This window comes from Rutidosis leptorrhynchoides, chromosome 8 (genome assembly GCF_046630445.1).
Source record: "Rutidosis leptorrhynchoides isolate AG116_Rl617_1_P2 chromosome 8, CSIRO_AGI_Rlap_v1, whole genome shotgun sequence".
NCBI lineage: Eukaryota > Viridiplantae > Streptophyta > Magnoliopsida > Asterales > Asteraceae > Rutidosis > Rutidosis leptorrhynchoides.
Window position 1 is genome coordinate 251508263 of NC_092340.1, and position 15251 is coordinate 251523513.

Below are 15251 nucleotides of genomic sequence, written 5' to 3' on the forward strand. Positions count from 1 at the left end.
TTAATTTCCATAAATCCCGAAGAATCAAATCTTATAGATTTAGAAGATTTTCTTTTAAATCCCTGGAATTCCGGAATTCCACCAAGACAACGTCAAAAGTAAAGAAACACCTTATTTTCTAAATTCAATCATGACTACGTCAAAAGTTAAATTTCTATCTCAATCTTTTGTGATAGTTTCATTCGTACTCTTCGAATAATCGAATTGTTTTATCCATATTACTCAATGATGATAAAACTCTTTTGATCAGCTCATATTTGTCAAGAAAACATATTTATTGTTAGCCATGACGACCTCACTCAAATTTCGGGACGAAATTTCTTTAACGGGTAGGTACTGTGATGTCCCGGGAATTTCCGACCAAATTTAAACTTAATCTTTATATGATTTCGATATGATAAGCAAAGTCTATAAGGTTGAGTCTCAAAAATGTTTAAACTGTTTCATATATTCAATTGACCTTCGACTGCTCTCGACGATTCACGAACAATTAATTGTAAATAGATATGTGTATATGTATATATAAATAATAATTCAAAATATAATTTGAAGTATTATATGTTATTGTTATTAAAAATTGATAAAATAAAAATAGGATATTATAATAATTATTATTTTAAACTATATATATATATATATATATATATATATATATATATATATATATATATATATATATATATATATATATATATATATATATATATATATAAAGTATATTAAAAATAAATATTAAATGATTGTAAAACTCGTTTATCATTCGATGGCTATTTAAATGAGTTAAAAAGGAACTTATGTGGTTTTAAAAAATAAACGGTGATTTGAAAATGAGTTTTATAAATTTTAGGCTTATTAATAATATATTTAGAAGTTAGTTGTTGAATTTTAAAACTTTTCATATTTTACTTGGGGTTGGGAGTGAAGGATTAATGTAATTTTTATTTAACATTTAATAACCGAATTTTATACCATAACTACTGAAATAATTAAAGAAACTTTATATAAAAATTTGGGATTTTTCTGAAGACTTTTTATTCGCCACTGAGTGAACAACGGGCACGATATAATATCTTAAATCAGTCGGTAGAAGATGCCAACTCTGGCTGCTTACTGTTCTTCTTTCATATTCACACGTTTCCTTAATTCTAAGATTCAATTATTATTATTATTATTATTATTAATCCACTAACTCATTCTATATATAATATATAGATACTACGTACATAAGGAAATAGATATATCCCACCAGATATCATCACCAACTCACAACCATCTTCACCACTTTATTTTTTTATTTTAACCATCAACCATTGCTATCTCCTACAACCAACACCCGACACCCTATCACTACTCAAGTGAACCAACACCACCCCATCGTTCAACCATCTTTTTCTCCTTCGATCACCAACCTGTTCACTTGTGCTACTGCTCCAACTTCTCGTTGCAAACTGCCGCGTTTATTTATTTATGTTTCAATCAAAGTCACCGAACACCACTATTAACAATCACCATTCATTATATATATATATGTTTTTTACTTACTTTCATGAACCATATCCAATTCACCATCTTCCTTCTCGTTTCTAGTTTTATCGACACAATCATCAAAACCCACTTCCGCCACCGTCAAGACCACCATGAACAACCACCACTACAATCATCATCGTGATGAATTTTTTTTCTCTTCTTTCTTTTCTTTCCGAGAACATGTCACAACTGACATCGAACCACTTGAAATTGTTGTTGTTACTACGCTAAATCATCACCACCATTCGGGTCACTTACTTGACCGAGAACCACCAAACGTTCATCACCTACACCACTTGTCCACCATCACTACATCACCTCTAAACAACCACCACCATTCCTTTATCCTTCTCCCTATTGTTACGGTTTTAGACAACCATCACCTTGAAAACCCACCACTTCGCTACAGTGTTTAACCGAAAAGGTTGATGGAGTGTCGGTGAGTGGAGAGCTGACTAGATAACGACTGTATTTGTTGTCATTTAAAAAGCCAAACCATGATCTACTATTTGCTTATGACTATCAAAACCGTAAGCCTTTTTGGATATATTCGGGCTTCTCTCATTTTTTTAATGGACTAAGTTCTTGGGCTTTTATTGGACTTCAAAAGTCATGATAATAATAAGATGATAAATATGATGGACATAATATAGATGAAGACTATCTTCTGTATGTATATATTTTGTTTTCGCAAACAATGGTGATGACTTCTATGATATTGATACCATGATGATAATGGGTATGATGGTTAAGGCGAGTTGATGATGTTTGTGTTGATACAAATATGACAAGGATATGAATATGATAAATGATACGAAGCATAATAAATAAATACATGAAATAATAAATGATTTATGATGATTATGATCACAAAATAAAGAATGATGATAAGAATTATGATGATGCTTCGGTTATGATCATGATTCTATGATAAAGATGTGTTTTGATGATGATGAAGATGGCGAGTAGATACAAAAGATAAGATGATGATAGAATTAGAAAACAAGTTAAGAGAAAATAAGCCGTGTGCTACTTTAGGAAAACAAACTAGCTCAGGTGGTTTAAGGGTGTGGATTGGGAACGAGAGGTTTCGGGTTCGAGCCCGAGCTGAGGTGTTATTTTTATTTAAAGGGCATATTCTTGAGGTAGCTATATCTATTATTATTATTATTATTATTATTATTATTATTATTATTATTATTATTATTATTATTATTATTATTATTATTATTATTATTATTATTATTATTATTATTATTATTATTATATTTATTATTATTATAAAAATTATCATTTTTAAATTATTACTATTATTATTATTATTGATAAAAGTATTTTTATTAAAATTATCATTTTTTTATTATTATAAGTATTATCATTAAAAGCATTATTATCATTATTATCATTATTTATAACATTATTATTATTATTATGGTCATTATTATTATAATTATTATTACTTGTATTATTATTATTATTATCATAAAAAGATACAACTCTTACTTATTATTTGTTAATATTATTTTATCAAATAACTACTAGTTATATAAAACTATACTTAATACATAAAACATAACTATATTTTTATTTAAAATATATAAAATGAATATATTTCGGAAACATATAAGTAATTAATATAAAGAAGATATGACTAATAAAAAGATATAAATATATTCAATTTCAATTATATGTGTTAATAGATATACAATTGATATAGGTTCGTGAATCCGAGGCCAACCCTGCATCGTTCAATATCGTCATGTGTATTTTTACTACAAAATACAATACTGTGAGTTTCATTAATCCCCTTTTAAATACTTTTGCAATATATATTTTTGGGCTGAGAATACATGCGCAACTTTTATAAATGTTTTACGAAATAGACACAAGTAATCAAAATTACATTATATGGTTGAATGATCGAAATCGAATAAACCCCTTTTTATTAAGTCTGGTAATCTAAGAATTAGGGAACAGACACCCTAATTGACGCGAACTCTAAAGATAGATCTATCGGGCCCAACAAGCCCCATCCAAGGTACCGGATGCTTTAGTACTTCGAAATTTATATCATGTCCGAAGGAGGATCCCGGAATGATGGGGGATATTCTTATATGCATATTGTGAATGTCGGTTACCAGGTGTTCAATCCATATGAATGATATTTTTGTCTCTATGCATGGGACGTATGATTATGAGAAATGGAAGTATGAAATCTTGTGGTCTATTAAAGTTATGAAATGATTCTTTATGATAAACTAATGAACTCACCAACCTTTTGGTTGACACTTTAAAGCATGTTTATTCTCAGGTACGAAAGAAATCTTCCGTTGTGCATTTGTTCATTTTAGAGATATTACTTGGAGTCATTCATGACATATTTCAAAAAACGTTGCATTCAAGTCGATGAGTTCATCAAGATTATTATTAAGTCAATTATAGATAAATATATTATGAAATGGTATGCATGCCGTCAACTTTCGATGTAATGAAAGATTGTCTTTTCAAAAATGAATGCAATGTTTGTAAAATGTATCATATAGAGGTCAAGTACCTCGCAATGTAATCAACTGTTGTGAATCATTTATAATCGATATGGACTTCGTCCGGATGGATTAGGACGGGTCTTCACAATTGGATATAATAACAATGGGATTTATTACATTTAACGAAATCGTTAACTTAAAGGTTCCGAAACAACATGTACATGTAACGACTAACGATGACTTAACGACTCAGTTAAAATGCATATACATGTAGTGTATTAACATGTATTAATACACTTTTGAAAGACTTCATGACACATATCAAAGTACTTCTACTTAACAAAAATGCTTACAATTACATTCTCATTCATTTTCATCAACAATTCTACTCGTATGCAACCGTATTCGTACTCGTACAATACCCAGCTCCTAGATGTACATACTATTGGTATATACACTTCAATGATCAGCTTTTAGCAGCCTTAATGAGTTTCCTAAACATGTGGGAACCATCATTTGGCAACTAGCATGAAATATCTAACAAAAATACAAACTAATGGAGCCTATATCTTGACTCCTAAATCACGTTTTTATGTACCATCACAAACACATTCATTTTGAAACTTCCATGCATCAAACTACTCTCTCTCAAGTTCTCTCTTGATTTTATAAGTGTTCTTCATCATCCTCATCAAAATCTACATCAATCTAGTTCAAAAATCCTAACTTAGATCAACTTACAAAACAACTACTCAAGAACACATCAAGAACACTTTCAAGTTTGCAAGTCTATTTTCAAACTTTCTAATCCATTCCAATCAATCATCTAAGATCAAGAAACCTTTGTTATTTATAGTAAGTTATCTTTCTAATTCAAGATAATATTCATATTCAAGCTTTGATTCAATTTCTATAACTATAACTATCTTAATTCGAGTAGTAATCTTACTTGAACTTGTTTTCGTATCATGATTCTACTTCAAGAACTTCCAAGCCATCAAATATCCGTTAAAGCTCGAGTTATTTTATCATCATTTCTAGTAGGTTTACCTACTATACTTGAGGTAGTAATAGTGTTCATAACATCTTTCGATTTATATATATAAAACTATCTTATTCGAAGATTATAACTTGTAATCACTAAAACATAGTTTAGTTAATTCTAAACTTGTTTGCAAACAAAGTTAATCCTTCTAACTTAACTTTTAAAATCAACTAAACACATTTTCTATATCTATATGATATGCTAACTTAATGATTTACAACCTGGTAACACGAAGAACACCGTAAAACCGGACATAAGCCGTTGTAGTAAAACCGGGGGCTGTTTTGGGTTGGATAAATAAAAACTATCTTAATCTTTGAATTTGAAGTTTGTTTTCTATAAAAATGATATTTCATATGAACATGATACTATATCCAAAAATCATGGTTAAACTCAAAGTGGAAGTATGTTTTTTTTAAAATGGTCATCAAGATGTCATTTTTCGACGGAAATGACTACATCTTACAAAAACGACTTGTAACCTGTATTTCTGACTATAAAATTATACTTTTTCTATTTAGTTTCATAAATTTCAGTTCCTTATGAAACCATAGCAACTTGATTCACTCAAAACGGTTTTGAAAAGAAGAAATGATGGGTAAAACAAAATTGGATAAATTGCTAGTTTTAGCTACGAAAATTTTATAACAAATCTATACTAATCATAACTTAACTAACTTATTGTATTATACATGTAATCTAACATATATTATGTAATCTTGATAGACCATAGACACGTATACAATGTTTTGACATATCATATAGACGTCATCTATATATATTATTTGGAATAACTGTCAGTCACTCTATACGCGGTAATGCTCGAGTTAGCATATAGAGGGCCGAGGTTGATTCTAAAATAATATATATACTTTGAGTTGTGATCGAGTCTGAGACATGTATACAATGGGTCGTGTATTGATTCGAGAAAATATATTGATTTATTTATGTACTACTAACTGTGGACTACTAATTGTGGACTACTAACGTTGGACTGCTAACTTAACAATTTAAAACGTCAACACATAATAAAAATGTTGTGAATATATTTCGATCATACTTTGATATATATATATATATATATATATATATATATATATATATATATATATATGTATATATTTGTTATAGGTTCGTGAATCGACCCGTGGCCAAGTCTTATTTTCCGACGAAGTGAAAATACGTGAAAGTGAGTTATAGTCCCACTTTTAATATCTAATATTTTTGGGATGAGAATACATGCAGTTTTATAAATGTTTTACAAAATAGACACAAGTAATCGAAACTACATTCTATGTTGGATTATCGAACCGAATATGCCCCTTTTTAGCTTGGTAGCCTAAGAATTAGGGAAATGGCCCATAATTTACGCGAATCCTAAAGATAGATCTATTTGGCCCAACAAGCCTCATCCGAGTTACAGATGCTTTAGTACTTCGATTTATCATATCCGATGAGAGTCCCGGAATGATGGGGATATTCTATATGAATCTTGTTAAGGTCGGTTACCAGGTGTTCAACATATGAATGATTTTTATACAGATTGCTATATGCATGCATGATGTTTATGAGAAATGGAAATATGAAATCTTGTGGTCTATTATTACGATTTGATAAATATATAGGTTAATCCTATAACTCACCAACATTTTTGTTGACGTTTAAAGCATGTTTATTCTCAGGTGATTATTAAGAGCTTTCGCTGTTGCATGCTAAATTAAGGACAAGATTTGGAGTCAGCATGCTTGTATGTTAATGTTTAAAGAAAAACTACATTCAGAAAATAAATTGTTGTAATATATTATTGTAACCCATTATGTAATGGTCGTGTGTAAATGTTGTACTTTAGATTACTATTATTTGGTAATCTACGCTATGTCTTTTAAACCTTTATCGATAAAGTAAAGGTTATGGTTTGTTTTAAAAATCGAATGCAGTCTTTGAAAAACGTCTCATATGGAGGTCAAAACCTCGCAACGAAACCAATTAATATGAAACGTTTATAGTCCATATGAACGGGACATTTCAGTTGGTATCCGAGCGTTGGTCTTAGAGAACCAGAAATTTGCATTAGTGTGTCTAACCGAGTTTGTTAGGATGCATTAGTGAGTCTGGACTTCGACCGTGTTTACTTTAGAAACGATTGCTTAACACTTTTGTTGGAAATTATATATTTTTACATGTAAATATTATGTGCTATATTAATCTCTTAACGTGCTTGATATGGTGTGATAGATGTGTACCTCTAGTACAAATCTCATCGACTCACCTAATAATAATGAAGAGTTGAATGTATTTTGGGAAGATTCACAAATTCCGAAAGAAGAAGAGGAACCGGAAGAAGAAGAAGTTCCGGAGGAGGAAATGATAAAAATCACAGAAAAACCGTTAAATAAAAGAAAATCTTCAACCAATGGACCAAAACTAAAAATGATTTGTGGTGTTTCCGCTGAGGAGGAAAAATATTGGGAAGATTACCAATTTTCTGATGAATCGGATCTCGATGAGGATTCCGATGATGTTATAGAAATTACCCAGGCTCAATTTAATAAAGCAAAATAAAACAATAAGGGAAAAGCCATCAAAATAGAGAAACCTGATCCTAACCCCGATGAACTCTATAAACATGAAATACCCTGATGGGGTGTACCGTAAACACCCGTATTTCTTAAATTTTAACTATAACCCGGGAACATCTAAGCCACCAGGTTTTCCCAAACCATTTGTGAAAAGGACGACTCGTATTAGAGGAGCACCATATATCCCTAGAAACTTAGCAAAACGAACCGAGTATGAGGAAAAAGAAAGAAGTGATTCGGAATAAAGAGTTGTAATCATACTGTGTAATATATGTATGATAACGTGCTTGTACTTTTATGCTACATGTAAAATAGCGGTATGGTATGATTGTAAAATATTGTATCAAAAGTTTAATCGTGAAGTGTTAATGAATTAAGTTTTTCATGATAGAATATTATTTCGATAGTAGTAGTTAATTTTTGCGCTAGCTATTAAGTATGAACTTTAACGGGTAGGTACTACACGAACTAAAATTATAAAACGCTAATATGAAGAAAAGGCTTTTATAAATAAGTTCATATTATGCTACGAAATACTATTGACTACTCCTAATATTCTATATGATTAACTTAACTCTTTTGGCTATTTTTGAAGGAAATGGCACCGACTACTCGACAGAACTTGAATATGAGCGAAGAAGATTTCCGTGCATTCCTTGCTGCAAACATAGCCGCAGTACAGGCTGCAATGTAAAACAACAACAATAACTCAGGGTCTAGCAGTGGAGTTAACTCCATAGGAAACCGTGTAGGATGCTCATACAAGGCTTTCACTGCGTGTAAACCTCTGGAATTCGATGGAACTGAAGGACCAGTAGGACTGAAACGATGGACCGAGAAGGTCGAATCTTTGTTTGCTATAAGCAAATGTGCTGAAGTAGACAAGGTAAACTACGCCACGCATACCTTCACAGGAACTGCATTAACCTGGTGGAACACTATCTCGAACAGGTGGGACAAGATGTTGCTTACGCACTACCATGGTCAGCATTTAAATACTTGATGAATGAGTAGTATCGTCCCAGAAATGAATTCAATAAGCTCAAAACAGAGCTTAGAGAATTACGAGCGCAAGGATACTGTGACGACCCGGAAATTTTCGACCAAATTTAAACTTGATCTTTATTTAATTTCGACAAGATAAGCAAAGTCTGTAATGATGAGTCTCAGAAATTTTAAACTGTTTCATATATTCATTTAACCACGACCAGTTTTGACGATTCACGAACAATTTGATGATAAATGAATATGTAATTAAATAAAAATATATTTATATATAAATGAAAGTATTGGAAATGATAAAATGTTATTCACCCATTAAGTATTAATTAGGTAAATATTATATAAAATATGTTGTTACTAAAATAGAGCTATGTATAGATATATATGATTTCTATAATAATTATTATATGATTTCTATAATAATTATTATCATATGTATATTAGAATATATATATGATTTCTATAATAATTATTATCATATGTATATTAGAATGTATATAAGAGCTATAAATATTATATGTTGAAATTATTTTTATATAAAAAAGATATATATATATATATATATATATATATATATATATATATATATATATATAAATAAATTGGTATGAATAAGTTGATATATATATATATTAATGTATTATTATTATTATTAATTTTATTATTATTATTAATAATATTAGTATAATTAGTATTATTATTATCAACAATATTATACATTTATGGTAATTGTTATCATTAGTAACATTATTATTACTATCATATTATTATAAATTTTGTATTATTATTATGAATAATATTAAGAGCATTATTATTGTTATATTCATTAATAATATTATTGATGTGTGCAGCGGTGTATACGAAAATACTATTATTTTTTTACAACAAAATACGTTACAATTTACACAAGTTTTAATTATTTATTTACAAATGAGATATACCTAAACCTTGCTACAACACTATAGGCAGTGTACCTAATCGTAAAGTAGTATAGTTTTTAGTAAGTCCGGTTAGTTCCACAGGGAGCTGGCTTATTTTACACTATATTTTTAAACAATTATATTTGTACAAAATATATTATATATATTAATAATATATAAAAGGGGGTTTACCGTTTAATGACCGGTTTATCGATTTTATATTTTAAGTCACAATTAAAACCTAATGCAAAATATAAATGACGATAATCTAAGTGTGTAAAATAAAATGCGATAAGAAATAAGATAAAAGTATTATGCTTATTTAAACTTCCGTAAGCATGATGTTTGACGTTTTGATTATAATTTATTATCCTGGGTTAATTGTCCTTTGTCCTAGTTGTATTTGAAACCTATCTGGTTTTTGTCCATAATAGTTCATCGGTCATAATTATAAAATGCTCGGCAAATTTAACCTTATACCCAAAGTCAAATATTCCAACTAATTGGGGATTCGAACTGTAACAAGGTCTTAATACTTTGTTTAATGAATACACCAGGTTATCGACTGTGTGTAAACCAAGATTTTAATACTTTGTTACTTATTAGACCAATTACCCTTGAATGTAATCCACCCCTGTTTTAATGAGTCCATTGAGTATTAATCCATCCCCGTGTTCGGTCAAATGAACAATAATTTGTATTTATAAATATCCCGCCCATCGTATCCGATTAAGCGTATGTGGTTATATATAGATACGTCAAATTGTAACCTTCATATTAAATTAACGAGGTATCATTAATTTAATATAAAGCCCATTAATAGCCCATAGTCTAATTTCCACAAGTGTCGTTCTTTTGTCCAAACCCCAATTATGGTCCAAAGCCCAATTACCCCATCTTAATATTTAGCTCAACATCACGATTACTTCGATTTAAATAAGCATAATTATAAATTAGTTACGAGACATTAATTTAAAAAGGAGAACATAACTTACATTGAGTATTTATCGCGTAGCTTTACACAAACAGAACTTCGACTTTAGAACCTGTAAAATAACGTTTACATAAACCAAACTAATCTAATATAAAACTAACCTATACTATATATATATATATATATATATATATATATATATATATATATATATATATATATATATATATATATATATATATATATATATATATATATTACAGAGGGAGTATTATTATTATTTTTTGGGTCTTTTTACTCGATCAGAAGCTTAGTATTTATAGATGTGGCCTGAGATTTCACTCCATGCGATCGCATGGAAAAATAGCTTCCAGGCCATGCGATAGCATGGCCAGCTGGATCCAGCCACATTGCTTTGTTTTCTTCTTTGTCCACGTATTATTTAAATATATATATAATATATAAATAATTTATATAATTATTTAAATATTATATTATATTCTTGTGCATAGTTGACTCATAATTTTCGGCCCGTTGCGTCACGCGTTGATAGTTGGCTCAGGTCCTGGTTCCGGATTTTCGAATGTCCTTTCGTACTATTTAATATCTTGTACTTTGCGTTTCGCAATTTGTAATTTGCACAAAAATTATTTTCCTTAACTCCCAAAATCCGCGCAAGTCTTTTAACTCAATTTTTGGGATGCTTTTGAGTGCACTATGGCTTTAAGGACCCTTTTCCAGTTTTAGGACGCTTTTTTCTTCAATTCTTTAATCTTCGTGCTTTGTCTTCACATTTATTTATTTAAACGATTACAACTTAAAAATAAAATAATTACAACTGAAAACTTTACATATTGGGATAATATTGCGACTAAATATATGTTCATTTAGAGCACTATCAAATATCCCCACACTTGAACGTTGCTTGTCCTCAAGCAATACAGAATTTGAAATTAAATTACACGAATCACTTATTTATTCTTCACACTTTATACATTAGTGATTTTGATACGGCGGTATAAACAATGATAGTAACGTTGTGGTTTACAGTCCCACATGACTATGAAAATTTAGATCCTTAAGGAAATTGGATCTTTATGAAAATATTTGATCTTTTGAAAATTCAATCTAGCTTTTACCCTAGATAAGTTTTCCAGAATAACCCTTCACCGGTGTTTGCAAATTGTTTTTGTGGGTTTTGTGGGTTTCAGATTTGAAAATTTTAGCTCAAAACTTGCGGTTTTGTGTCACCCACATGCTAACCTTGTATTAGGAAAGCAACATGTCCAGTATACTTACTCCGTATATTACCTTTCGGCAAACTACCGTCCGGTTGTAAAGGAAAGCGTTGAACAAGCAACTGTTAAGGCAATGTCTAATGACATGCATTTAATTATGGTCCAAAAACGTGTTGGATTCTAGTACTATCCTTTGTAGGAGCAATAGTAAAGATCATCCTATAATTTTTAGGTCTGGCACAAGGTACTGTCTTCGACCATGCTATGCAACCACCGTTCTTACAGTTGACACCCGATTTGGTTCAGGTGACCTAATGAATTCCAGGTGAATTCCTAGGATTTTACGTTCAATGGTAATGAACGCATTGAAAATAGGTTTTTAGAAAATAAATCGGTTTTATTTTTATCAAAATATTTTCTCGTTCAAGCTTGAGTTTAGATATCATCGAATTCCATGAGTTTGTAATTCTCAATCTTTAAGGTCAATCTCTAGGATTGAGTAATATCAGGCTTAAAAGCTGATTTTTAATCTATAAGGAGATTATCCTTTTCTGGGGGTCTGATTCATTAGTCTTATCAAGCTAATTTGCACGGCCACCTCCCCATTTTAAGAGACAGATCCTCTCATGGTTAGGATAAGTCTGACCACTTAGCGACCCTGTTTGATGTTGAGGTCCGTGGAATTCCTGCTGATTTTAGAGATGACTTTTCTAGATTTTTCGTCAACCTACAGCTGGTCTGGACGACAACTTCTTGACCTAAATCAAGAAGCGCGTGTCTTTTTCGGAAGACTTTACTTCCTTTTAATGATGGAATTGATTCATCGTGCAGATCCATCTTTCTTATAAATATATTACAGTAATTCGGGTAAAACTGATTAAATTAGTCCAAAACAAAAGCACCTGCAATAACTTTACAGAAACATGTGATAGATAGTTTTTAATTGAATAACTTGGTACATTCTCCCCACACTTGGTTTTTTTCATGCGTCTTTTTATATCTTAATAAATAAATTCAAGCGTTTTAGTTGTTTCTCAATTTATGTCCTTTCCGAGGTAACGATAATTTCGGTATTAACACCTAGTTTTCATCGTTCATAAATATGTATAAACATGATTTTGAATTCATTTAGTTGAAAATTTTTAAAATTTTCATAAAATTTAGAAAATAAACCAAGTATAAACCCGAGAGAATTTATAACCCTTCCCCACACTTGAGATCATGCAATGCCCTCATTAGCATGAAATCAGACTCTAATTATAAATTCATGAGGGTGATTAGTGTAGAAAGTGATTAAAAATACCCAGTTTGTAATTACAAAGCTCGTCGAATGATAGATGGCGCGCCTCATCGTTCATTCCTTCTTGTTTTATCACACATGTTTTTATTCAAAAACGGTTGCTTTTCTGAACTGTTTGCTAATTTTTGAAAATGCGTCTTTTACCCTTATTCATCATGCATTTTTATTGACAAGTTATGCACTAACCTGAACCCCTAATTTAATATTAAGTGGGGTTAGACTTCCCTATACTTAGCTGACAACATGTGAAGTCGGTAGAATAAGTTCCACGAATTAGAATAGTGAGCCAGTTATTTACATCTCGAGTGGTGTATAATATATCAATGGGTTTAAAGTTTAGAACCACCCGATCGTCACTACTTAATTCTTTTTTAAGTGTAGCTTTTAGTAAATGGATATGTCTCTTTTCTGGTTCTTGGTCAAATGGATCGATATACACCGACATACATATTATAGGGTGGACAATTCCTAACATTTTCTTCCTTTTATTCTCGGGATCAAAGTTTTCACCTCTATTACCCAATTGGGTGAAATCCGAGGTGTCATTATCTATTACAGCTCGTAGTTCATCTTCGGTAGATGACTCGTCTATTGATATGTTTGGATTGGAAGGTTGTGGCTGGATTAAAGAAAATTCTTCTTCATTAACAGTCCTTATCGATTCCTCCACATTGGTCTCGGGGGTAAAATTTTCAACGTTATCGTTTTCCCAAGAGTACCAATTTGTCACTCTTACTTCTTCTTCATCCATTGATGGATCGATGATTTCGTCGGTAGAGGCTAATGTGTCGATATGTTTTGAAATTGGTAAAGCTGAATAAAATGTATCATCGGGATACTTGGTGATTTCGGAGCTCTCGAATTCAACAAAATTCGATGATATGAGATTTTCTTGCACACGACTCCTTAGATCAACAGGTGTGTAATCTGATAGAGTTTCAGCTTGCCTAGTTACAAACTCTCTCATTTGTTCATTTTTAGCATCAAGTTCTTCGAGTTTGATTTTCATATAATTTAAAGAATTTTCAGACACATAATTTTCCTCGTCCTCTGGTTGTTGAGTTTGGATATATTCTTGGGAATAATCTCAATTTGAATTGTATTCTTCATAATCGTTCCATTCAGGTACTGTGGGTGCGTAATTTTCCATAGGAACGTAATAATAACATTCCCATGTTGAGTGATAATCTCCACAGATTTCACAACCAGGTATTGTTTCGTCATTCGTGATTCAAGATTGACCGAACGAATTATCATCAACACTTGGTTGAGAGTATTGATTTCGTATGTCATAAAGAGTTCCCAAAATATTTTTGAGATTTTCCATAATGCGCTTATTACCAAATTTTAGCTACAATGTGGTGCATTTACTAATTATCCTATTAGTTATAAAACTAAAAATTATATAAGTTATCAAATTAATAGACTTTTCTGCTTTTGCCCACGTTTCGAATAGCCAATAGATGCAGCAGGGAGCCAGAACCCTTTAAATCGAAAGCTCACAACTCAGCCACTAACAAATCCAACTATTACTACGAAGCAGAAAATTTCGATGTCTATCAATTTAACCGCTTAAAATAATTTTTCGTTTGAAAAATAAAAATCTATGTCCTAAAAACTAGCGTGTCGAGAAATAAGAAAGAAAAAGATTAAGCGTCGAAAAATGTCGAAAAATAAAAATAAGAAAGTAGCGCGTCGTATCTTAAAAGGTACTAAAATTTATAAACAGTGTCGCAAAATTCTAAAGCACCTAAATCTTAGTCTAAAGAAAAGGCACTTAAGGAATTTTATGACAAAGTCTTAAAAATCTAGAAATTAAAATAACTATGGCAAAAACTATATCTTAAAACTAATTACGAGCGAAAAATACAAATATTACGCTAAAAACAAATAAAAAGATATAAAATATAAAAATAAACTTAAAGTTGTAAAAAGTACAATTTTTATAAAAATATTATTTTTATATTATTTATTTTATAAAAGTATTAATTTTATAATTTATAAAACTTAATTAAACTTAATAATACAAAATAAATAATAAAACTAAACTAAATAATATTAAATATAACCCTAATTAGGGTTTAATAATAATAATAATAATTATTAATTAAAAACCCTAATTTCTGTCGGCAGAGGTATCAGACAGGTCAAATCAAGCCATGCGATCGCATGGTTTTAAGGCACCCGGCTCATGCGAACGCAAGGGCCTGGTTTTCAGTT